We start from the raw sequence: 27,277 nt of genomic DNA, 5'->3' as shown, positions 1-27,277 counted from the left end.
TTGTTTTTCATGTTCACTCTCTGCACTTTCATACGTACATGCTCTATCGCTCTGCGCACTCACATCTTCGCGCTCGACAATTTTCGGTAAACTTAATTTTACGAATTTCGCATTTTCTAGTTCAGGCTTAAATATTACGTCACGGCTTAATATTACATTTTTTACTGTTGGCACGTACACTCGATACCCTCGTCCGTCATCTAAATAGCCTACCAAATATCCTTTGTTAGCCTTTTTGTCATGTTTTGTCCTTTTCTCCGCAGGTATGTGAGCAAAGCACTCAGTACCGAAAACCCTAAACTTTTCTAAATTCGGCGGTTTCCCGTACCACAGTTCATATGGTGTTTTCTTATCTTGTCTTGTCGGCCCCGTCTTATTTATGACATGTACTGCTGTGTTCGCGTTTGACTCCGCTCTATTGCTAAAATTACAAACTGACGGTATGATAATTCGCATATCTACTTTATACAAATTTCCGATAACAGAACCTCTTGCTATTATTTTCTGATTTTGTAAAAATATGCAATTGGTCCCTTCCTTTGAAATACAAAAATCTATGCCCCTTCTTGCGACAGATCTAATCGAAAACAGATTTCTTTTCATACCTGGTACGTATAGAACATCGTTCATTGTACATATTACCCATTTGCCGTCCACAAAAGTCTCTACTCTGATTTTTCCTTTGCCGCACGCATCCATGAACCATCGCCGATCTCTATCTTCACCGTGTTATCGAATTCTTCGAAAACGCTGAACCATTCCCGTCGTCCTGTCATGTGATCCGTAGCTCCTGAGTCGATTATCCAAACATCAAGGTTTGCCGTTTGTATCGCTGAGGTACTTCCTAATAGACCAATTCCGCTGTGATCCCGATTTTGGTTTCTAGGTTCCTGGTTATCTCTACTGTTGCTTCTTTTGTTATTTTTAAAACAGTTTTTGCTGGTGTGGCCTTTCCTTTTGCATATAAAGCATCTAAAGCAATCCTTCTTTAGATGGCCAACTTTTCCACAGTTAAAGCAACTTGGTCCTTGTTTCTCGTATTCACGTTTACTTGACTGCTTCTGCTGTTCCCTTTTATAATTATTACCTTTTGTTACCAGTGCCACCGATGTTTCCTGGTCGTCTTTCTTCCATCTAATTTCTTCCGTCATCAGCCTGGTACTAAGCCTGTCTAAGGTCTTCTTTTCTTCTTCCATGGAATCCCACGCACTGTGAAAATGATCGAATTTGTTTGGTAACACCGATAAAATGCGTGTTATCAGCATTTTCTCGCCAATTTCACTCCCAAGGGCTTTCATCTTCGCCGCTATGAGTTCCAACTTTGATAGGTTGTAAGAGACATTTTCAGATTCTTCCCATTTAAAATCGAAGAACTGCTTCTGGACCATATTTAAATTCTCATCCGACTTCATGTCATATACTGTATTCAGCTTTTTCCACATTTCATGTGCTGTCGTGCAACATAAAAGAAGATCCAACGGTTTCTTTCCTACTGAGGTCACGATTGATTTTCTCGCTAATCGATCTGCTTTCAAAAATCTTCCACGAGCGATTTCTTTCTCCGCGCTGTTACCTGGATGACGCAAATTCCCTTCACACACGTTGATCAGGTCGTCATCTTCCTCCAAAAGTGTACGCATAACAAAACGCCACTGTAGCCAATTTTCTTCGCCGCGTAACATCTCGACCTTCGCACTTGCTGATTCCATTTTAGCACTATCCCTTATTTTACTAAGCACAACACTTTAATAATTTATTCACTTCACGTTGCTACCTTGCAATTTACAGCCCTGGGCCCATAACCTGTTGAGGTTATTCGGTGTGTAAACAGAGAAAACACGTGGATAAATTGTAAGGTAGAAAAATATATTTAAATAGAAGTGAATAAGTAAAATACAATTTGAGCTGGTCCAGATCCGCACGCTAGCTGTGTTACCTAATAACTGAAAAACCCCGAAGCCAACGTCGCCTGTCTACTGTTTATGGCCTGACTTCGTCGCAGTCTTTTGTCTACGCGCTGTCGATGGCTTCAGTGCTTGAGAAAACTAAAAAAGACCAGATGTAGAGTTTTCTTAGAAGTGGTAACCACTTCAACATATAGCATACTCATTCCTTCGAAATTTACAAATCTAAACTTGCTACTTTTTTCTATTTTTCTATTTTATTTCTTTTTTTTTTTTTTTGAATTAATGGAATCGTAACTCTCATCTTAACCAACCACTTTCACTCTTTGATATTTTGAACCTGCTCTACTTTCGACTCGTAATCAACTATTCACATATTTCATACATTTTCATTATAGCGAACACATAAATTATAGCAAAAATTTAAAAATTTAAAAAGAAAAAAAATTTTTATTCCATATTTTCGACTTCTCTTTTCGCGTAGAATCACCCCCTTTCCGCTTGTACCACCAATTACCAACCACCCTGTATACGCACCGAGCGTAATCATCCAGTCTACAAGTTGTTGGGGTTGTTAAGGTATAGAGAGGATTGAGAAAAACAAATAGTTTAAAATTTATTTACAAATTATTCAGCTCTACGTGTATGTTACTCTCTGAAGGACTCGATAACCTACTCGCTTAGTTGTTTGTTTTCTTCTGATTACTTCTAATCACTTCTAACGGCTTTTAATAACTTCTAACCGCTTTTAGTCGCTTTTGTCTCAACTGAGACCTGGATGTCCTTCAACGCTCACATACACTTTCACACATACAATATAAATGTACCATCTATTTAAGGGGGGGGTAAGGTTTACAATTTTTTTTTGCATTTTTTTATTCTTTTAATTGAATGCATAACATCTTAAGAATATTGTGTCAAAATTTCAAGTCGATTGGTGCAAAATTGACGAAGTTAAGAGTATTTTTATACATGTCGGATGATATTACGTACTCGACCCGAGCGTGCTATTGTTACTTCGCAGACATTTTTTTCTCTATATAATACCTAATCTTACCCCCAGATCTATTTATAGTACTTAACGACTTAAGTACAAACCTCCTTATACCTGTACTGTATATTTTGTCAGTGTAGAGTAAAAAATTTAGTGTAGGAGTAAATATTCCATTTTCATTAAGTTTTGTGTTAAATTATTACTAAAATGCCTAAAAAAGTTACTAGATCTGATAGACAATCAACTGGTTCGAGATTATATCGACCTAGAAAAATTGTACCTCCGCATAAACGTAAATACGGAGGCACTTCAACAAATAGCGCGTCAGCTAAAAAAATAAAAGTGACTGTTGATCAAATTACGAAGGATCGTGAAAAATATTATAGGATAATTTATTCTTTATTAGTCTTTTCAACAATTGCTACGCTAGTGAAGAGGTAAACCGATAAAATTCGCTTATGAACGTTTTATACTAGATTTTTTAGTGTTCAAAACTTTAAAGCGTTTTCCCCACAACTCACGTTTTCAAAGTCGGTGCCCCCAATTACTTCAAAACTACTGCACCGATCCTTTTGAAATTTTGAAAACTACTTCTCTACATAATTTGCGACGTAACGCTGTGGAGTTTTTTCAAATTTGTTCATTATTTTTATTTTAAAATAACAAATTAGCCGAAAATTTTCGCATAAAATCGCGTTTTTCCCTTCAAAGTGTTCCAAAAAAGTGAAAAATTGAAATTTCGAAAAAATCTTCGCAGCATTACCTGGGGAAAGCTGTTACCTAACGAATGAACTTCAATTTTTTGATTTTTGATGATCCAGCTCTACGATCTGAGGGGCACCGCAATTATATTTTTTTCCGAGACACGTCTGAATAATTGCTGCCATTGCCGTATTTTTTAATATTTCTCCGTGAAAATTTTATACAATATTCTTCGAATGTCATACTTTAATGTACTATTGGTTTTAAAAAAGAAATTTTAACTGTATCGTCAGAAAAAATGCACAAAAACATGCCTTTTTTTGTACGAATTAACCTTACCTTAACAAGAATAAAGAGTAAATTATAATCTGTTGCCTCAGCGTTATAATCCATTCAATTACCTCTATTATCTTAAACGAAATAGGGGATCGATCAGCTTCGTGGCGTCGATTGTATAATCGGGAATTTACGATTCCCGTAGACGCGATTCCTCGAGATCGCGTTTCTCCGCGAGCGATCGGAAACAGTCTATGACCTACATTTTTGCACAAATAGTGGACAAGATTTTTTGTCACAGATTTTATTTGATTTACAGCTTCAAGAGATATTATATTCATATCAATTAAGGGATTGTGTTTTGTGAAGTTCACAGATATCATGCACGATCTATACATTTGCATTCTGTAAACAATTGTAACAGAGGTCGACCCATTATACGCCAATGAAATTCGACATACTTTACAAATTATATTTCTTTTATTCTCGGAAAGAGTAATGTAATGTCATTCAACTTTTATGGTGTGCCATAATTCTAAAAAAAAGTGCCTATATATAAAAAGTAATTAATTGTTGATAAAACTGTAGAACCATTTCATCCTCTCCAATTTCGACAATTTCTTTATATCTTATAGAAATCTTATAGAAAAAACTTTTTTCTATACACGTAACCGTTGGATTTGCCTAGTTTTCAACTATTTCTGCGAAAATTTCCAGGTACCGCTACAGTGTATTTCTGTCTATAATTGTCCGTTTGTGACAGTGTATGCGTCATAATTAATTGCCTGCCACTGATTGCTTATCTTATGTATATAAACGACGGACGAGCAAGTTTAAATAACCTGTGCTTAACGCCAATAGGCAAAACTGTAAAAAAACGTCTATCGTAACCTATAATTCAATCAAAGGGGAATGTCATCAGTATATTGAGTCTAGGTTCGGGTTAGATTTCTCAATCGCTTGGGTGAAGTAATAACGATTATCCTATTTTGTAAAATAGTATCTATTATTCATTCACCTCTTAGTTTCGTAAATAATTTGTTATTATTTCAACTATTTTTCAGTAAAATGTAATAGACATTTCTTGTAGCCTCACAATAAGTTGTGCACGGAGTTTCTAAGTTCACTTAATCCACGTTTATAAACAGAAGATTAGCAACCGACGGCTGGCAATCAAACTAACGCATACGCTGCTATAAACGCGCAAACTATAAGCGGAAATACACTGTAGCGGTACCCGTAGCTTTTTGCGAATATCTTAAAAACTAAGCGAGTCCAGCGGTTATCTGTTTATGAAACAGTTGTTCAAAATGTTGAGCTTTACATATTCAAATATTATCGAAATCGGGAAGGACAGAACGGTCCTAAAAGTTCATCTAATTGTTTAATAAGTAAAAGTATTAGCAATTATTGATGTAACTAATGGCTCCTATTATGTTTATACTTTAATATCTAACAATTACGTGTTCCAGAATTTTTAAATAAATTAAATGTTTTGGAATAAAATTAATTGTGCATACACATCTAAAAATTTATGGATATACCATGAATATATCGATATTATAAAAATATAAAATAATGCGTCATCGAATATAACTGAACTTTTTTTCTTCTTCACAGCTTTCCTTTATTTACTTTGATTTTTTTATTAATAGTAATAATATTGTAGTATCGTGAAAAAAATTATTTAAGAAAGACCCGATGTACTACAGTACAGATAGAAAGTGGAAGTGGTCATGAACTCGGAACCCACGCTCATGAGAACATTCAGAATGGCAACAGTGTAACATGTACGCTACCACTACCACCAAATATTGCAAACCATCTATAAGCTGCCGAATGTTAATGTTAAATCTGTCATTTGGATTGTTTTCGGACTCTGACTTCTTATCGTTCTAACATAAACAAGTTCCGTCGTTTGCTAAATAGTTCAAACGGACCAAAGCACTGCAGTACAAAAATTAAATTAATTTACGTTTTTTTAAAACTGATCTGTCTGAATATGAATTCTGTATCTTGCTGTATTTCGATTCCTTTTCTCGTTTCTTATTTTTAACATTCGATGTATTTACAGCGGAACGATCAGATCAAATTAGATAATAGCGGTCAATTTTTGGAAAGTGACCATTAACTAATTTAGAAGAAAATGTTGAATAGGTTAAATATGAAAATTACCGAACGAAATAGAAAAAAGGTCTTAATATTTGTAAGAATGTGAACGATTTTATTGTAATTCGCTAATAACTCTGACATTTGAATGCAATTTTAAATAAAATAACATTACATTGCAATTACACTTCGGGTAAGTATAATATAAAATACCAATTATAAAGAAATATCGAGCGACATCAATTTTCTGTTCCTGAGTCAAGCACGGACGAAAGAAAGAGGAAGGTAGAGGACACGAGCAACAGGAAAACTCGTTGTACGTGTAGTAGCTCTAACTAATAATATTATAAAATTGAAAATATTCTCTTCTGTTTGTTAACGATCTTCTTATTAGTAGTGCTCTATTATGGTCGACTTTTTAATATTTTTGGGGAAAAAGCGAAATAATATCTAATTCCTAAACCTGATACTCGTTTTTTATAACAGTTTGCCATTGAAAGGAAAACAAACATATTGCATTTCTTTTTTTATAATAAAAAAAGTAGCTTTGCACATTTTTCATGTAATATTGATAAAAATATTTATCTGTTACTTACCTTTGTATTGTATTATATAATTTTCATTATTATTTATAAAGTTGTTGGGCGAGATATGCTACAATTATTCCACCATTCGTAATCTGTAATTGTTTCATGCATGTAGTTTATTTCGTTTAAAGTTAAGCAAAGTTATTTTACAGTTTTATCAATTTACTACTGATGAACTTACAATTGTCATGTTGAATATTAGGTATCGTAAACGTAGTCGTTTACTTTCACAATGAACGACCACTAACGAGGATAATTGTCACAGAATATCAGGCAATTGTTTGGAAACTGAAATATCTCTCTGACAAACAAATGTAATGACCATACAGGCTCCATACAGGACCCGAGATTGGATACCCCCTCGTACAGTTGACGCATTGCATTCCAACCCTGCCAATTTTCGGTAGCATGTCGCATAAAACATTGGCATAAAACTTTGGAGGCTAGCAGCTCGAAACACGGACCGAACGGCCACTGACTGTTGATAATGAGTCCCAGATATTTCATCTGAGATCCCATCTCGATAGCCTCCCCAGCTATATTTATGCACAGGCCAGGTGGAAGAGTCCCCCTCCAACGCTTATCGTAAAACCAAATGGCCTCAGACTTGGCGGGGGAGACACTGAAATCTAGTCCGTGCACTGCCTGTACCGTATAGGCCACAGTTAGCTCGCCGAAACGCCAAAACATCGTAACGGTAACAGAAGCAAATTGCGGTCTCTCTCCTTCAACCGCTATCTGTTTCCGTCCAGTAAACGCCCCGTTCCCCGAGTACCATAACCATCCCCTGCGGACGTTGTTTCAGACCTGGATACAGTTTCCACCTCCATAAATATATAGAGGTGGTCCAAGAGGTATCCTCTGCTACTCTTCAGCCTGAGACCCATCGGAACCCGTTGGGGGTATCTTATGTGATGTCCTCAACAAAACATCTTCTCCGTTTCACACATGTACTGTTTGAGCCCCTGTTTACCAGCAGGAGTCTGCGGCACTGTGCCCAGTCCGATAGCGTTCGGTCGATAACGTGTGTGCGGGGATTCCCACTATGCAAAGGATGGGCATTTAAATCCTCCAAGACGAGCACCTGGAGGGGAAGGCATCGCCTCACCCAATTGCTAATCCCGTCTAAGAACTCCTCGAACGTAGCCATGAAACTGTTGGGTGAGACGTGCTATGATCAAGTGGGATACGCGATTGGAAAGGAATGGGATCGGAATAAAGGAATAAGACAGGAGGAGCACCGATCACTGCCCCTAGCAAGGATATATCCTAGCAAGCAGGAGCTGACGCGAGTCCGGCAGGTTATTAACCCGCGAAGACCGCCGGTCGGAAAACCCGCGCCGTGTAGGTGTTTAGCCCACGTCATCACCCCATTTGCCTACTTGGAAAGGTGGGTTTTGAGGCCTACGTCGTCTTCCTAAAATGTTGGCGTCCATGCCAAGAATCGTACATCCGTGTTCAAGGATAGGTATGAGAAAAGGAGCCATCAGCAATTGTTCCATTAGCCACTACCAAACCAGTGTTTACCAGGCCCCACCAACTTGAAGTGCTCCTCAAAAGCCTACCCTAGCCATCTGCGGTCACGACAAACTGTAACCATTGGTGGGAATAGATAATCCCCTTTCGCAACTTATGTTGGAACTTCCTACTTCGTCATATATGAACAGGGCAGAACATCTACTGGGCGAACAACACTAGATAATTCCTTTGGCAAATTCAATTTTTGCAAGTGAAAACAAAAGACCTTTGTTCCGGAAAACGTTTTCCATTCAATGTTGTCCAGTCGACGATGATCGCCATTTCTGATTTCCACTTCCTCCTCCAAAACTAACTCTTGCAACATGTCTTTAATATTTCTACCATGTTCATTATATTCTATTTCGTTATCATTTTCGCAATTACAACTTGATAAAATCCTCTATATTCCCCTACGCTTCGAATGAATAAATTCATTCCCATCACTGCTCGCCTCACTTGCAATTACGTTCCTGTTAGATTTCACGGACCTCATAATCAACACAACTACAAGCACTATACTGTTCGAGATAAATAATACTCCCGTTGAGTGCGAGTTTGAGTTGCCAGTAAACTGTAAACAATATTTTCTGCGTATCAGTAATGTTTTGAAATACAAACTTTGATCGACGTAACTCGAATCTCGTACTGCGTAACCGGAATTTCGTATAGTGATATATAAACATTGGCCAATAGGAAACACATGCGATATTGATGGATGATTAACGTGTTAATTAGACAATCCTAAGATGTACATAGTAAATGTATCCAGAGAATTCTAGAAAAAATGTCATTAATGAAACCAATTCGGAGAATTTTTGGAATCTAACACTAAATTCTTCCATAAATATGCCCAAATGTCATGCAAAATTATTGTTAATAATGTTTCATTTTGTCCATTTCGAAATTTGGAAAATGGACTAAATTATTTCTCAACAAATGCGAGTTTCAAAGTAACAATTTCTTTTTGGATGAATTTATTGCACTTATCACTTGAACGTTGTAGTGATTGCTGTCTTGTTATCTTAAATTTAATTCGTTAAGTTTTCTCTCTCAAATCGGTGAGAAAGCTAAGATCAAATAATCATATTTTGTCTTCTAACTGTGGGCAGGATTCACTCCTCGATATTAGAAATTTCTTCACTTCAGTCAATAAATCTAAATTCGATCTAAAAATAAAAATAATATAAATAATATAAATAAATCTAAATAATAAATAAATTTCGAGTTCTTTTCCTCTACTAAGCCATCGCACTTCCGTGTGAGTAAGATCATTAAGTTCGACGTTCTATTCTTGTAAGAATAATTTGAATAATCAGTGTTGTATTGATGCAGCTCTTATCAAATTAATGTTCGTCACTATTTGTATGACATGTTGAAAAGGTATTACCTTTGTACATAACATTTTATGCTGAATTATGCAGCAGTATGACATAAATTTTGGAACTATGTTGTTTACATAACGTGATAAGTCGTTGTTTTGGTTCTTTCATAGCTAGAGCGTTGACGTTTGTAATTGCGGTAAACTTTCCTAGTGAAAAATTATTTTCTTTCATATATTTTTTGAAAATTGAAGATATCATTTCCTCTTCCTCGTCCTCTTAAAGGCAGAATCTTGAGGAATTCTTCCTTTGTAAAAAGTTGTCGAAAAACATCTTCACAATAATAGCTAATTGAGAAGTGTCCGATGCATCAGTAGACTCGTATAATTGCAAAACTAAGTAAACGCATTTTTCTAAATACTTTTTCAATTTTGTTTCAACGTCTGTTGTAATAATTTCGATACTTCGCGTTACTGTTTCCGCTGCTAGTTGCATTGTATCCATTGCTATTATTATTTCATTTTTATTCTTATACTCATCCAAAGGTATCTCAGAAGTTAACAATGTGGCTTCTTCTACTAAATTTTCCTCTACTAAATCACCTACAAATGTTTTTTTTCTTTCCTAATAAGTAAGATATTTTAAAAGAGTTTTCTTTGACTGTGAAGCTGTTTTCGTGAAAATATTTTACTATTTAGCTGTAAATTCATTTTCAGCTCACGCATCCTATTCTTTTTACTATTTACAGATTTTATTGGGAAGTTTGTATTAAAGATTATATAAGCAATGTTGAAGTGTCTCTCTGTGTTACATTTTTAGGTACTGCAACACTTGCATTGCACAGCATAGTAAAATATATGATTCTTTCTAAAAGTCCTTGCAGAAGCGTACAAGTAAATAAACACTAGTAATAGAGGAAATGAGACCTGACTATTGATAATTTTAAATAGGGAAGGAAGCCCACTGTTAATTCTATCATCAGCTGCACAAGTTACATTAAGCACATTAAGTAATTTTTCATGGTCATTATCGTTGCAACATAGGTTTGTTTAAACGGAAAGCTATATATGTTCGAAATTTATGCTGAAATCTTTCAATCGTCAAGCTGTCTTTTAAGAATTTAGAAGGCCAAATGATTGAGGCATACTCTAATCGAGGCCTAACTAAATGTTATAATACAATGAAATACAATAACTTGACCATTAAAGTACATAATTAAAGATAGTAGGATAATTGTTACGAAATGATCTGATTAGATAGCCTCTAGCGAAATTGAGGTACATTTTGTTTATTCTATACCAATCACAAATCTGATTAAATCACATTCGAATTTTATGTTTGTCGCTCATATTCTAAATTCATCTAAAAATATGGAGGTCATCAGCATATAAAAGAAGTTTGCTATTAACAGAAACATCAGATAAATCACTGATAACAATATTAAAAAATAATGAGCCAAGATGTGACCCCTGAGGAATTCCAAAGGTAGCTTTTATAAGCAAATATATACAATTCCTTATTTTAACAATTTGTAAGCGGTAAGGTTAATATCTTAAAGTTAATTAAAACTTAATACATCAACAAGTTTCCCATACATCCTATAGCTAAGAGTTTCTATAGTAGTATTAAATGATCAAACGATTCGTAGGATTTCTTAGAGTCATTAAAAACACAATTAATCTGAAAATTATTTTCTAAGTTAGTGGAAATATAATTTCGAAATATAATAAGATTGGTGATCGCACAGCAACTTTGAATAAATTCATGCTGTTCCCCGCAAATAATGCCAGATGAAATATTACCAATGTCACGTCTCGCACTTCGCACGAGCCGTAACATAAAATAGAAAAGGAATACATCACAACCCGTGAATAGCGCGAGCCATTACTCTAAACATATGTAATTAAGAACAGAAAGCTTAAAGGAAATAAAAGATACGGCGCGTATGAATACTTGAATATCGCGATAAATCAACAAACAAATACACAACAATGTTATTGAACAAAATTAAAACGTAACCTAAGAAATCGAAATCGAAACAAGGAACAATGAGACGCCCGCTGACACGCACCACCTTGCGCGCGCTCTCCCCACCACAATAACTAGTACGATAAGCAGCAACGAAAGATGAGGAACCATGACCTTCTCACGTAGCACTGCCACGCATCAAGGGATCAAGTATCGGCATCAACAAAGGTAACTACGTGTCAAGGAGTACGACTTATCACCAGTAGAAATTAAAACTGCAAGAGGAATGCAATAGCAAAGACTTCAGAAAAGGAAAACTTCAGAAACATTTTCACGAAAACCACATCAGCGGAGAAAAGAAACCCTAACACTTTTGGAAGAACATCAGCAAAAACGAAAATTGCAGTGTTCGCAGAAACAATTACGTGCCAAAATTCCTCGTGTTCGTGGAATAAACCGTCACATAACAATTATCCCGTGATAGTTTTTAGTATAAATGAGCATAGCCACTTAGAGTAAAGGGTCAATCAGTCAGTTCGAAGTTGAGTAAAGAATTGATCGTGAGTTAATATCAAGCTGAGTTCAGTTATAGCAGTAGTTTTTGAGAAGTTGAGGGTTTTAACAGTCAGAGCTAAGATCAAGAAGTCGGTCTTCAAACATTTATACTTAGATTGTTTAGTGCGATATTTCCAAAGTCAGTTCGTTGTGGAGTGTCGAAGCGTGCAGACGTGTCTCTAGTGCCCAGCGTAGTCCGAAAACAACACGTGTCGCCCAACCGTCGAAAGAGAACACAGTTAAGTGTCCCTTACCCTCTAGGGAGAAGAAAATCCCACGCACCTAACCCCAACCCGAATACTAGCCTCACAGCCTCACGACTAGTTGTTCATTCCGAATTAACTAGCTCGATGATGGCCCAGCAACCGCGACCAGGCTCTCCGGAGCAGACTCGCAGCTACCCCGAGCTACCCCCCCCCGTGGCAGAAGTGTAGCAGAACTCTCCGCACTAACGACGCTAACACTACAAAGAAGAGGAAAATAGAACCAGCAACGCAAATAAACACACACAACAGGTTCGCCGTATTGGAATCCTCAAACGACGCCATGGAAATCGTAGAACCGCCATCAAACCAACACTCACAGAGAATCCCCCCTATCCCACCAATTTTTGTGGACGACGTCATTGACATACAAACAATGACCAAGTCCTTAGAGAGAGATACCAGCAAGGAGGAATATAACCTTAAGATAAGCAACAACAAGGTGAAAATACTACCGACGAACCCAGAAGCTTACAGAAAACTCACCAAGACACTCAGGACCCTGAACGCCAACTTCCACACCTACCAACTTAAACAGGAAAGGCCTTTCCGGGTGGTCCTACGAAACATACACCACTCAGCAGACATAGACGAACTAAAATGCGAACTCTCAAAACTCGGCCACGAAGTCGTCAACGTAAGTAATATAAGGCATAGAGTCTCGAAAGACCCGTTATCCTTATTCTTCCTAGACATTAAACAAAAACCGAACAATAAGGAAATATATAACATCAGTCGCCTAATGAACGCGATAGTAAAGATCGAACCACCGCTCGTGAAAAAAGAAATAGTGCAGTGCAAAAGGTGCCAAAGGTACGGTCATACGCAGAAATACTGCAACCATACTTTCCGCTGCGTTAAATGCGCAGGCTCTCACTCCACTGACCAGTGCGCCAAATCACCGGAAACCCCAGCGAAATGCATCCACTGCCAAGGGGACCACCCTGCCAACTACAAAGGCTGCCCAGCATATAAAACACTATACACGAACAGGTACCCTAAGCTCAGAGCAAAAGAGGTATCCAACCAAACACCCAGCCCGCCGAAATTCACGACTACCCCAACCCCCTCAACCAACCAAACGCACAGTCCTACCAAATTCATCTCCACCGCAACCTCCTATGCCCAAGCAGTACAAGGCATCCAAAATAACCCGAACAGCCAAAGGAACCTTCCCCAAAACAGTGACCCCAACCCACCAAACACAGACAACTCCTCAAGGCTTGAAAAGCTAATAGAGAAACAATCGGAGCAAATACATCACTTGCTATCGCTACTAACACTCATCGTGGAAAAATTAGCACGCCCCGACTCAAAATAAAACCAAGGCGCATAGCACTCTGGAACGCCAACGGTCTAGCGCAACACAAACTTGAACTAGAACTCTTCTTAAAACACCAGCAAATCGACGTAATGCTCGTGTCGGAAACCCACTTCACCGACAAGAGCTACCTGAAAATAAATGGTTACAAATTCTACCATACCCAGCACCCCAGCGGAAAGGCACACGGAGGCACCGGAATAATAATCAAAGCAAGTATTAAGCACTACGAACTCCCATCATTCCAGAAAGACTACCTCCAAGCAACAAACGTAGCAATAGAAGACTGTCATGGCTCAATCACCACCTCAGCAGTATACTGCCCTCCCAGACACTCCATCGCCAAAGAAGACTTTGATAACTTCCTGGACACCCTGGGCAACAGATTCATAGTTGGAGGAGACTATAACGCCAAGCACATCCAATGGGGCAGCAGACTGGTTACAGCAAGAGGCAAAAACCTCTTAAACAGCATAACAAACAACAACCTCAACTACCTCACCACATACGAACCCACATACTGGCCCACTGACACCAACAAAATACCCGACCTTCTCGACTTCTTCATAACTAAAAATATCCCATCAAGACACGTCCAGATCAACTCCTCGGCTGATCTCTCCTCTGATCATTCTCCCGTGATAGCAACAGTCAGTTCAACAATCATCGAGAATACACCTAATGGCACCATTCACAACCAACACACCAACTGGCAGCTCTTCAGAGAAGTCTTTACACACTCAACCTCAGCCTTCACCCCACTAAAAACAAAGGAAGATATCGAAGCAGCCACGGAATACTTAAACACGAGCATAATGAACGCAATCCGCCTCTCCACACCGACAAAGCCATCTAACAGCAAACAAGAATATCCCCATTACATACTAAAAAAAATAGCAGAAAAACGAAGACTAAGAAGAGTATGGCAGACCCATAGAACACCGGAGGACAAACGCAAACTTAACAACGCAACTAGAAAGCTATCCAGAACCCTAAGAAACTATAAAAACGACTGTTTCCATAAATACCTCGCCAGCTTATCCCCCACAGCCGACGCCAACTACTCACTATGGAAGGCCTCCAGGAAACTCACACGCCCCCCACAAATAATCCCACCTATCCGCCGTCCGCAAGGTGGATGGGCGCGAAGCCCCATAGAAAAAGCCGACCTGTTTGCAAAACACTTGTCAAAAGTATTCAAACTCCATTCCCCCCAAACCGCCGCGGACGTTACTGAATACCTGCACACCCCCTTCCAAATGACCCCTCCTATCGAACCCTTCTCCTCTGCTGAGACTATAGAAACAATCAGTCGCCTAAACCCCAAGAAAGCAGCAGGACACGACCTAATAGGCAATAGAGCAATCAAGGAACTTCCCACAAAAGGGATAGCACTCATCACATCGATTTTTAATGCTATCCTTCGCCTGGAACACTATCCTAAGGCCTGGAAAATCTCATTGATTACCCTCATCCCTAAACCCGGTAAACCGATATACGAAACCTGCTCCTATCGCCCAATCAGTCTTTTACCTACCCTGTCCAAACTATTGGAGAAGATGCTCACGAACCGACTCCTTTCAATCCTAGAGAACTTGAAAACACTCCCAGATCTCCAATTCGGCTTCCGAAAACATCATTCTACAGTAGAGCAAATCCACCGCTTAACTCATACGATCAGCCAAACACTCGAAAAGAAAAAATATTGCTCAGCGGTTTTCCTAGACATCCAACAGGCATTCGACAAAGTATGGCATGAAGAGCTACTATACAAGCTTAAAAAGATCCTACCTCACCTCTACTACTCCATCCTAAAATCTTACCTAACCAATAGACAATTCATGGTTAAATGCCTAGACGCCACTTCCGCAACATTCCCAATAGAAGCCGACATACCCCAAGGTAGTGTCCTCGGACCCCTACTGTACTCCATCTACACTACCGACCTACCTATATCAAACGATATAACAATAGCGACATTTGCAGACGACACAGCGCTATTAGCTACCCACGCAGACCCGGTAATAGCCTCATCCACTCTCCAGCGAAGTGTCGACTCCATGGAAAAGTGGTTTCACAAATGGGGCTTCAAAGTCAACGAAAAGAAATCCTCACATGTAACCTTCACGCTCCGAAAACAAACCTGCCCCCAGGTCACCATCAACAATGCAACAGTTCCTAGCAGGGACACAGTCCGATACCTGGGCATGACCCTGGACAGGAGACTAACGTGGAAGACACACATCTCAGATAAAACGAAGCAACTAAAGGACAAACTAAAAAAACTCTATTGGCTCACGGGCCGACGCTCCAAACTAAACATACAGAATAAAATTACCCTCTACAAGACCGTAATAAAACCTGTCTGGACCTACGGAATCCAACTATGGGGAACAGCAAGTAACTCCAACATTGAAATACTCCAACGCTTTCAATCGAAAACGCTACGATCCCTAATTGACGCACCTTGGTATGTAACCAATGAAACAATACACCGCGACCTCAAGATACCCGCCGTCAAAGAGGAAATAGCAAAATATAGCGACAGATATAGCAAAAGAATCAACAAACACCGAAACCCCCTAATCACTGGACTACTCGATACGACGGACCAGATTCGCAGGCTGAAGAGGCACTACCCGCTAGACCTAAACGTTAGATTCATTTAATTATCCAAATTAAGCATATGCACTTACTTATAATACTTATAAATTATACCTATCTATAATAAGTATTAACTTATTGTAAATAAACAGCCATGTCACTGCGCCACGCCAGAAAAATTACTGAAAATTCTCAACGCGAGAATTGATTGTAATTTCAACAAATAAAAAAAAAAAAAATTCCAAAGTGCGATCGACAATACATATGTAGCGGCACTCGACACCAACTAGTATCGAACGACGGCAGCGCAGTGGTTAGCGCCTTAGGTTACGAACGTTCGGAACCCGGATTTAAATCCCGGCGACTGTAGTCCGATTTTTCTTTCACGATACAAAAACGAGAAGAAAAGCAGCAGTACCCCAGCAGCGACTTCTACACCAGCAGCAGAACCTATCTCGGCCTCTACACCAGCAGTAGCACTATCACCCACAACTAACTAACTATACCTATACACCTCACATATAAGCAAGAAAACTTTAATCCTTCCCATGCTAATACTCCTGGACACAGCCAAAACGTGGAGTCTATTTACCAGTCGCATTGACACGCTAGTTGACGCTGCTATTACCGTCATATTAACGAAATAAAATATCAAGAATGCAACAGTTTGGAAATTCAAAATAGTGCTGTGCTTTAGAAAGGCGCGACAAGTTCTTGAATCTATCCTATACAATTGTTCGCCTTATTTCGAAATAAGGTCGAACGAGGGTCAAACTAATCGAAATAGTTTAACGACTATTTCTGGTAGTAGCAACTACTGTTTAGATTCAAGCGTCAATTGAGAAAGCTAAAATTCGAAATTAAGAATAATAATAAATAATAATAAAACCAAGTTTATCGGTAACGACATTTTCAAAGACCTGTGGCGGCGCTCGACGACGGAATTTTCCGATGGCTTCGTGACACAGCATAATATCATCAAAGCGTAAGACAGACATGCCTAATGTGTCATTAATATCCCTACAGTCCTTCCGCCGAATATTCGGGAGAATGCGTACACAGCAACGGTCACGGACGTCTAACGAACGCGTGCGTAGTCGGGATATCGAGGGACAACAAAAGAAAAGAACCTGTCCAATAATTCATTCGGTTTTGAACAGCGGAGTGCGAAGGGTCAAGTGTAACAGCGAAGCAAACATAGTCGAGAAGCGAGGATTGTTGATTGCTGATTGTTGGTTGTTGACTGTCGATTGTTAAATAAATTATATTGTTGAACATCGAGAGTATTTCTTGGGCACTTTACATCAAATCCCACCTCAGACCTTTAGACTGGGCATAGAAACGGGCTATAGTTACCGACATCTGGAGCATTTTCTAACTTAAGAATAGGTGTAACTAAGAAGGTTTTCCGACATGTTGGAAAAATTCCAGAATTCATTTGAATTCTGGATGAGAATTCCAGAATTTGTTGAAAATAATCCAATATAGTCCAGCTAAAATAAAACTACAATATTTAAAAAAGATAGGAGGAACGGAATCATATCCTGAGCCCTACGTATTATTAAGAATTCAGTTTAGAGAATACATCGCTGATATCAATAAGAAGGCTAGATGTATGGATAATATTTTGAATGTCATTTGAGAAAAATCAAAAGACGAAGTCAGAGACAGGGACACTGTGAAAATAAACAGTATAAAGATATCAGTAATACATTCGTTATTTATAACTATTTCAGGTTGAATCGGCAGTAGATGAAGTGAACAATTTGAACGACGTTGACATTAAATCCTATTGGACGTTCGGTATTGTTAACATATGTGGAATAACATCCTGCAATTAATTTATTACATATACATCGTAGATTTGAAAAATGTAAATAGTAAACGAATGGGAGTCTCCTTATAATTTAGATGGGGTCCCCGTTTAGCTGTCACTAATTTAGTTAGTAGTGAAAAAAATTATTTGGGATATTTTGAACTATTATAAGTATAATTTAACAATACATACGTCAACAGATCAGTATCAACAGATAAGTAATTGTACGACATTTTCGCTTCACTATCGACGTCTATTATGTTTTGTAATAAAATTATGATATTATTATAATACGATATAAAACCTTCATCCTAGAACATGTCTTACAATAGAGATGCTCAGTCTCTTGGTCAGCGCCATGCTGGCTCTATTACGTACACATACTCATATACTTTTTGAACAAAATAAAGAATCATAATCTTGGCATCTTAAAATAACATAACATAAAATTTGTATTTTAAAATGTAACCTTTTAAATAACTAGATGTTTTGGTTGATCTATTGTTTTTTTTTTGCGCTTTTCATCTTTTATTTTTACATCTGTTTGACTATTTTTAAGGCCTATCGCATTTTCTTCTTACTACCTACTCTCTGTTTAGTATCTAGTTCGCTTCTTACACTATTATCACCAATAGATAGTGTGTTTTCATTTATTTCCTGTTTAACAATCTTAAATTTACTATTATTCGAATCGCGCATAATATGTTTCTTGTGTCGATTAACAATCCTTTCCGATTTTGTTAAAATATTACAAGATATCCCCGATTTATCAAACACTTTATTTTTCTCATTTTGTATTCTAAACTTATAATCAACTGAGAAATCCGAAAGAGCTTTCGTTTTCCTGCTAAAATACTTTTTTTGTGTGATTTGTCTGCCCCACAATTTGTCCCTGTTTCATAATTATTGTCTTCCGTATTTTCATAATTCATATTGAACGTTAATAAATATCTACATTCTAATAGGAATCGAAATGGGTCTTTATTTTCAAATTTCGCCTTCTTCAATATACGTTTAACAGTCTGAATATGTCCTTCCACCATTCCGTTGCTTTGTAGATATCTTGCAAACGAGGTGGTAGTCTTAAAATCCCAGTTTTTTTCAAAATCACTAAATTTTCTACTTGTATATTGCGTTCCTTCATCAAACTGTATAATCTTTTATATATCGAATCTTGAAAAACTAGACTTGAATTTTGTGCAGAGCTGTTTCTTTGTACGCTAGAGTTTGACACGAATTACGCGTAAACGATACAGAACTGCAATGTGTGACGAATAATGCTGCTCTGTACGCAAGCACATTGGAATGAAGTTTTTGATAATTAAATTATAATTTTTCTTAAAGATATGATGCATATACTTTAACTTTAATAATTCTCTTTAATAATTAATAATACAATTGTGTATGATGTATTTTAAAGCACGGTACGACATATAGACCCACGTCACAATTTTCACACTCATAGCGCGATAGTGTTATTCAAATTGCTCTTCGGTTTCTATTTGGTAGCGATATTTTGAGGTTAAAGATTCTTCTGGAATATTTAGAATAGTGCCGCGCTTTAGAATAATGCGACAAATGTCTGAATCTATCCCATTCAGTCGTTCGCCTCGTTTCGAAATAACGAACGATAGTCGAACTAATCGAAATAGTTTAACGTCTATTTCTGGTGGTCTATTTCTACTGCTTTGATTTAAATATAATTCGAGAAATCTACGATTCGACATCTGAAGTAACACATAACGGTTACCGAAGATCAAGACCAGATCTTAAAAACCATATAATATAAAAACCATATAAAATCGGTACGGTATCATAATTTATCAATAGTACCTCATATCATTATTACTCATTTGATATTTGTCTTATCACCAGTATCAAACGAATATCAAAACATGTTAAGGAATCAAACCACGGTAGTATCACGACCGGCACACTTCAAAACCGATGGGCTGATAACGGATATAAAGATGTGGCGGCACTCGTCAACAATGTATATCGCCAAAGCGAAGTGCCTAATGAGCCATCAATATCCCAACAGTCCTTCCGCCGAATGTTCGAGAAGAAGGCGTGCGTGGCAACGGCCGCGGACGCCTAACAAACGCGAGGATAGTGGGGATATTGAGAGGCAATGAAGGAAAAATAATCGAATCCGATCGAAAGTCGAGTTGTAAGAGCTTCTGTCTTGGAAATTCACGGCTGGAGTTCGGAACTAAATTATTATTATTGTAATCAAGGTATTAGTGGATAAATTATCTTTTTTTTATTTTCATCTTCGATTTTTTTTATTTTACGTGACATTTTGGCGATCCTGCCAGGATAGTGAAAAATGTTTGTTCGGAAACCAAAAGACATTCATCATCTACGGATGATAGAATTATTTGGAACTGCGGTCATCCGCAACAACGAAGCAACTATCATGAACCAAGTGGAGTGACAATAAAAGGTAAACTGGATTCCTTTGTACGTTACCGGGAGGGAAAACCTAGCTTCTGTAGCCAAGACTCGTCTTCGTCCGAAAGTAGTAACATCAGCATTATAGTGCCTAAGACAAACGAACCTCAACTGACCCAATGTTACGAGCAATATTGGACAGTATCCAAAAACAGAATGAGAATATTGGCCGTTTGCGAGAAGATATGTTACGTTCGTCTATGCAAAGTGACGAAAAGAATAGACATAGGGGCAGCAGAAATCGAGAGACTTGGGAAAACCTTCGCAGAGCCACGGACTGGCTTCGGATCCCTTGCGACCGACGACTTTGCCTCTATTATCATCAAAGATAATGAAAGTGTATCGACAGCAATCAATCATACTGGGAATATTGCAAGGACACGCAAACTGTCAGGGTTAGCAGCTCCAGACTTTCCACCTAACTACCCCGACATCGAACAACCCGTGGTGGAAGAGAGAGGCTATGTTCCGCCCGCTCCTCTCACTCTACGAGCTAAGTAGGCAATACGTTACATCCCAACGCTCAACGGGGACGATGACGTCCCCGAAAATTTTATCAAAGAAGTGAGAAGTATGAAAGGTCGTTGTATGGAGCAGGACCTATTGTTAAAAGCAATAAAAGTGGAAAAGATCATAGAAAAGCAGTCCAAAGTATTCGTAACATTCCCATTGAGCTCCAATTTAGCAGCTCAAGTAACTTCAGACGAATACCAGAAACAATTATAAGAATTAAGACAAGGACGCGAAGAATTAGTGCAAAATTTCAATATTCGCTTTAGAAGAATACTCAACCGTTTGGTGTACGCAGTAACCAACGAGTATCCACAACCACTAACACGCAGGATCATGACTGAAGAAATCTTCAAAGAAGACTATTCGTGTCTACCTAAAGGGACTCAGATGCGACATAGGACGAATATTACTAAGCAGTGAACCTTTGAATCGTGTGGAGGCTGAAAAGAAAGTAGCCGATGTAGAACGCTAATTACAAGAAGAACGGCAACCCAATTGGTCAAGTAATCGGTTACCTTCTGCTAGTAAGCGTCCCAAAAACCAATCAATGCAACTGGGATACATTGCCAACAAATGTCAAGATTTTCCATCACCGCCAGCGCACCCGATCACCCGCAAGAATTCAGGTAGTCCGGGAAAAGGGACAAAATACAAGAAGCAACATCGAACCAGGATATGGACAAACCGTACGAGACATACGAGACAACACCACCACAGGAAGACTACTCATAATACCTTCATCAACCCGAACCGCAGAGCGAGTATTTCTGGCCCACATAGGAGCAGGAATAAACTTAGTGAAACGTAACAAAACTATCAACGCGATACAAATAGGGCCTAAACAAAAATTTTCCATGGGACGAGACAAATACGAAACGAACGAATACGCGACGAAACGAATTTTTGAACAAAATCACATTTTTTACATAGTACCGAACAACTTCCCTATCGAAGACGGAATCATTGGGCTACCATGTTTAGAGAAGTATAACTATCCAATATCCAATGACAAAATCCAACTAAACGACAAAACCATTTTATTTCAGAAACCAATACACTTGACTCCTAGAGAAAACAGAGTTCAAAAAACCTATCTGGAAAGCAAACCAACTAAAGTATGCTGTTACGTCGCGTAACACTCTACCTAGCCCAGGCCACACACCGCGAGCAATATGGCAACCAGATGTCTTCGGATACTCGCAGCGTATCCTCCATATTTTCAAGTACCTTCCATAAATCTCATAGATTTCCTAGAAAAGGTCCTTCAAACCAAACAAACATCTGTTCCCGAAGAATTTCCAAAGACTATTGTCTACCACGGCTTAACTAGGGAAAGTTAGTTTTTCTCACGTACGCTGCAACTTTCCTCCCACTAACCACTTTCTCTCGAGGGCGGTTAAGACCCTTCGTTTAACCAATTAACAACGAAGCCTATTTCCCTCACTCTCTTAACTAACATCGGCACCAACAAATCCGATGGTCCCGTGCGCTAGACACACCCATCCTTAGCTTTCCTCCGAGACAGCATCGTCTCCCAAGAGGGTACTGATTTTACATCCTTCGAACGGTCAACATCCTTCCACCGGGTATACACACCCGCAGATCAGTCACTCACTCATCTCGTACATACGCACCAGCGTAACTGTCTTCGTTATAAGTTGTTGGAATAAACGGTGAAATATAACTTACTCTACTGTGTCATATTTATTCAACCACCTCTGTTATCTTAACCGAAACAGGGGACCGACTACTTCGCGGCGTCGATTCACCGAATCGTAGCGAGAATTTATGCCTCTCGCTGACGCGTTTTCCTCGCGACCGCGTCTCTCCGCGAACGGTCGTAACATATGCTTTATTAACATTGGTGAGCAAAACATTGAAATTTCTAACAATATACAAAATTCTTATGATGTTTCCAACGTATCAAAAGTAAAAAGTCTAGTGAGAACAGACCACATTGAAAAATCAATCCGTGAATCCATCGAAAAGATTATTCCTCACTACATTGATATCTTTAATTTAGTACCCGACCTTTTTCCCTGTACTAATTTAACTCAGCACACAATTTCGTTAACCAAAGACAAGATTACTAACACACGATCGTACAGACCACAGGAATGTTGAGACGAGACTTCACGACAAATAGGAAACACGAAGAAAAATATTATAGAAGAATCCGAAACCCCTTATAACTTTCCGGTATGGGTAGTTCCGAAAAAATTAGACGCCTCAGGAAAACAGAAATGGAGGTTAGTTATTGACTTTAGGAAACTAAACGAACTCACAGAACAAGACGCTTATCCTTTACTTGATATAGACGACATTTTAACACAACTAGGAAACGCAAAATTATTTTCGGCGCTTGATTTATTCTCAGGATTTCACCACATTACAATGAACGAGAACTCTAAGAAATATACCGCTTTCTCGACACCGCAAGGACACTTTCAATTCAATCTAATGCTGTTCGGATTTAAAAACGCGCCCGCTACCTTTCAAAGATTAATGGACAGAACTTTAACTGGACTTGTAGGAAAATATTACTTTATTTATTTGGACGACATAGTGATATTCGGCAAAACGATTTAAGAACATAGCGAAAACCTCGCGGTAGTATTCCAGAGACTCAGAGAATTAGAACTTAAGTTACAATCGGACAAATGTGAATTCGTAAAACCAGAACTAGAATACTTAGTTCATGTAGTCTCAGCTGAAGGAGTTAAACCAAACCCCAAAAAATTGGACGCTGTAAAAAAACTTTCGATTACCCCGCAATGCCACAGACGTGAAATCATTCTTAGGTTTAGCAGGTTATTATCGCCCGCCGAGGAGAACACGTGGGACCTGTGGCGATCCCAGCTGATCAACAAGAGAGGCGAACATCGAGGCGCGGAGGTGATCCTCCCAAACTGGGAGGCATGGAGAAGCCGCCACGGCCTCCCGCTCACATTTAGGATGACCCAGGTGCTCACTGGACACGGCGTGTTCGGCGAGTTCCTGAGGAGAATCAGACGAGAGATGACAGACATCTGCCACCACTGCGGAGAGGGCAGAGACACAGCGCAGCACACCCTGGAGGTCTGTCTGGCTTGGGAGCTGCCCCGCTACACTCTGCGGCACGCCATAGGAGAAAGATTGACCCCCTCAGCGATTGTAGAAGCGATGTTGAGAGGGTCACAGGAATACGAGACAGTCCGCCTCTTCTTGGACTAATGACGGAGATAAAGATGTGGTGGCAATCGGCAACAATCGGCAACAATATCGCCGAAGCAAAGTGTCTAATGAGCCATCAATATCCCAACGGTCCTTTCGCCGAATGTTCTACAAGGCATGCGTGGCAACGGTCGCGTATGCCTAACAAACGCGTGGAGAGTGGGGATATTGAGGGGCAACGAAGGAAAAATAATCGAATTCGATCGAAAGTCGAATTGTAAGAGCTTCAGTCTTGGAAAGTCACGGCTGGAGTTCGGAACTAAATTATCATTGTTGTAATCAAGGTGTTAGTGAATAAATTCTCTGTTTTTTATTTTCATCTTCGATTTTTTTTATTTTACGTGACAGTCGCGTCGCTATTTATCGTTACCAACGGAACGATTCGTCCTTTGAATTTTTTGTTCGAAGCGTCGACCGATTCGTGTGTTTATAAACGCGATCATCATTTTCGTTCCTTTTTTTTTTGAGTCGTACACCGTCTTCGCGCAAGCAGCACCTGACTCGGTTATCATAGCTCCGGTAAGTGTCGCAACGATTATCGAGTTCAAAGTGTTCGTAAAGATAATAAATTGTTAACAATGGGATTATTTTTTGTTATTCCAATCACTGTAAGTATGAAACGTATATCAATACATTAGAAGATGTAACAGATAAGTATCGATAATTTCATAAAAATAAATGTGACGCAAGAAAACGTGATATACGCATCTTAGAGTAATGTCATAAGTAAAACAAATTGTTAGGCAATATTCAAAATTCGAACCAGTGGATAGTTAAGATTCTTCCGATTAAAATGAGTTCAAATACGACACGTCTACTGACGATAATGGGACAAGTAATACGTACATCTTAAAAAGTTAAAGATATTGCGGTTTTTATATTTTGTTTTTTTTTCCTCATTCCTTCTTACAATTCTACCGCCGAGTTCATTTAGGTCATATAGTGCATTTATCAGAAAAAAATTGTTACATTGCGTTAATTTTAATACTAAACCTATCGACACTTCGTGTATACCTATTCCTACCGTGTGCAGTCAAAATGAACGGTGATTAAAGAAGTAATAGTTTTTATGATTTAACTTAGATAATGGTTAATTTATAACTGATTATATAAAATGATGAACTTTCAGAAAATTTCGTCCAAATTTACTTTTGTTTAATTTCAATCATAGACTTAGACAAAATTACACTTTTATTTATATAGATTTATTTATATCTTATTCAAATTTGCTGCATTTTTTACAAATTATCTTATTATCAAAGGTACATTTGCCGCATATATATTTCTCGTATCTTGAACAGATTTTCGTAGTTTTCTAACCTTTACAATTTCTTGTAGTAATGTATCTGAACTTGTTGATAGTTTTATTGCATAGTCTTTTCCCGCGATTCTTTATATAACACTAATGTATGCACCAGGTATATAACAATTTTGTGAATTCTCTATAGATTGGACCCATACTGTAGATACTATTGCAAATTTTTGGTTCGAAAACGTTGACTTCTTTTGCTCTTCTTATCAAATCGTATAAACCTCATAATTTCAGCAAAGTCATTCCTGCTCATTGCTTTTGAAAAAAGTGCAGGTCCCCAAATTTTATTCCACGAATATAAGACATCTTTAATTCCTTTTAAACAGGGTGGTTGGTAACTGGTGGTACAAGCGGAAAGGAGGTGATTCTACGCGGAAAGAGAAGTCGAAAATATAGAATAAAAATTTTTCGTTTGAGGCTTTGTTTTCGAGAAAATCGACTTTGAATTTTCGCTCGGTACGCGTGCACTTTATCACTTCTCGTTATAATGGATCTCACTGTCTCGATGGAAAAATTAAAAAAAAAATTAAAAAAAGAAAATTTTTATTCTATATTTTCGACTTCTTTTTTTGCGTAGAATCACCCCCTTTCCGCTTGTACCGCCAGCTACCAACCACCCTGTATGAGACATCTGGTTTTGTTGTATCTAGCTCGCACTTAGTCCCCAATACTCTAAATGCTTCTTCTTCTGTGCATCTTATTATGTGATCCCTTATACGGCGATCAATGATAAGATAAAATGCCGTCTTTACATGTCCTTTCATTATATGACGTTTGGCATATCTCTAAAAATATTATGAACTGATGTCCTGTCAGATTTGGGACTTGCGTCTATTACGCATGCGTTCGTTCTCTACATCTACATCAGTCTCACTCTCTGATGTCAACGATAATTTCTTCCCTTTCTGCCCTGGACGTGAACGCTTGTTTATAATATTCAACTCTTATTCAGTTGTAAATATCTTTTCTTGTGTTTCCATGCTGTTTTCAGTCGCTGAAGTTTCTTGTTTATTGCACACTGAACAGTCTTCTTCTATGTCCGTTGTTTTTTAAGTAATTTTTTTTTAAGTCTTGACACTTTTAGGCTAAATATTTATCACAGAATAATACCATATACGGAATATATCCTTTACTTTTTCTTTTATAACAACTTTACACAAAACGTCCTGACATGCTTCCTGTGTGAGTTTTAGAGATAACAAGTTTAGATTGGCTGATTGACTAACAAACTGAGATGGATTTTGGTCGAAAGGACGATAAAAAGTAAGAAATGGTCTGTGACTGCGATATTTATTCGAAAATATTTATGGATGTTGTCCCATCTCTATCAACGGTTGCTCGAGGATGGAATTGACCGTTGAACATGGGAAAAACCCGCTTTTCTCGTGTTTTATCGGAATGAGCAATAATCCTAAGAAACTTCTCGACTTTTAAAATGTTCGTAACAATTGACCTTAAAAATACTAAATTTTATGGCGGTTCCTTAGGATTATTATAGGTTTAAGTTGATATGCTTTGACACCTGGCGGCCATCTTGATCGGGGGATGGATTATGGTTTATAACAAAATTACGAGCATAGCGGTTGCTATTATTTATTATTACTAACTTTGTTTGTCATCTGACCTTGAGATAGGTTTTTGTACTTATTTTATTTATTTTAAGAGTAAATGAAATATTTTATCGACCGGTCAAATTAACCGCCCGCGGTAGGCAGGACAGAATACAATTTTTTTTAGAAAAAGAAAAACAAACTAGAGGTAAATACCGAAAAATATATCGTATGCATGTTTTATGAAAAGTCATAAATTATGAAGCGATATGATAACGTTTAAATATGATTAAATTTGT

Source organism: Bombus vosnesenskii, unplaced genomic scaffold (assembly GCF_011952255.1).
Source record: "Bombus vosnesenskii isolate JDL3184/JDL3185 unplaced genomic scaffold, Bvos_JDL3184-5_v1.1 scf7180000013753, whole genome shotgun sequence".
NCBI lineage: Eukaryota > Metazoa > Arthropoda > Insecta > Hymenoptera > Apidae > Bombus > Bombus vosnesenskii.
Note: the sequence above shows the minus strand (reverse complement) of the source record.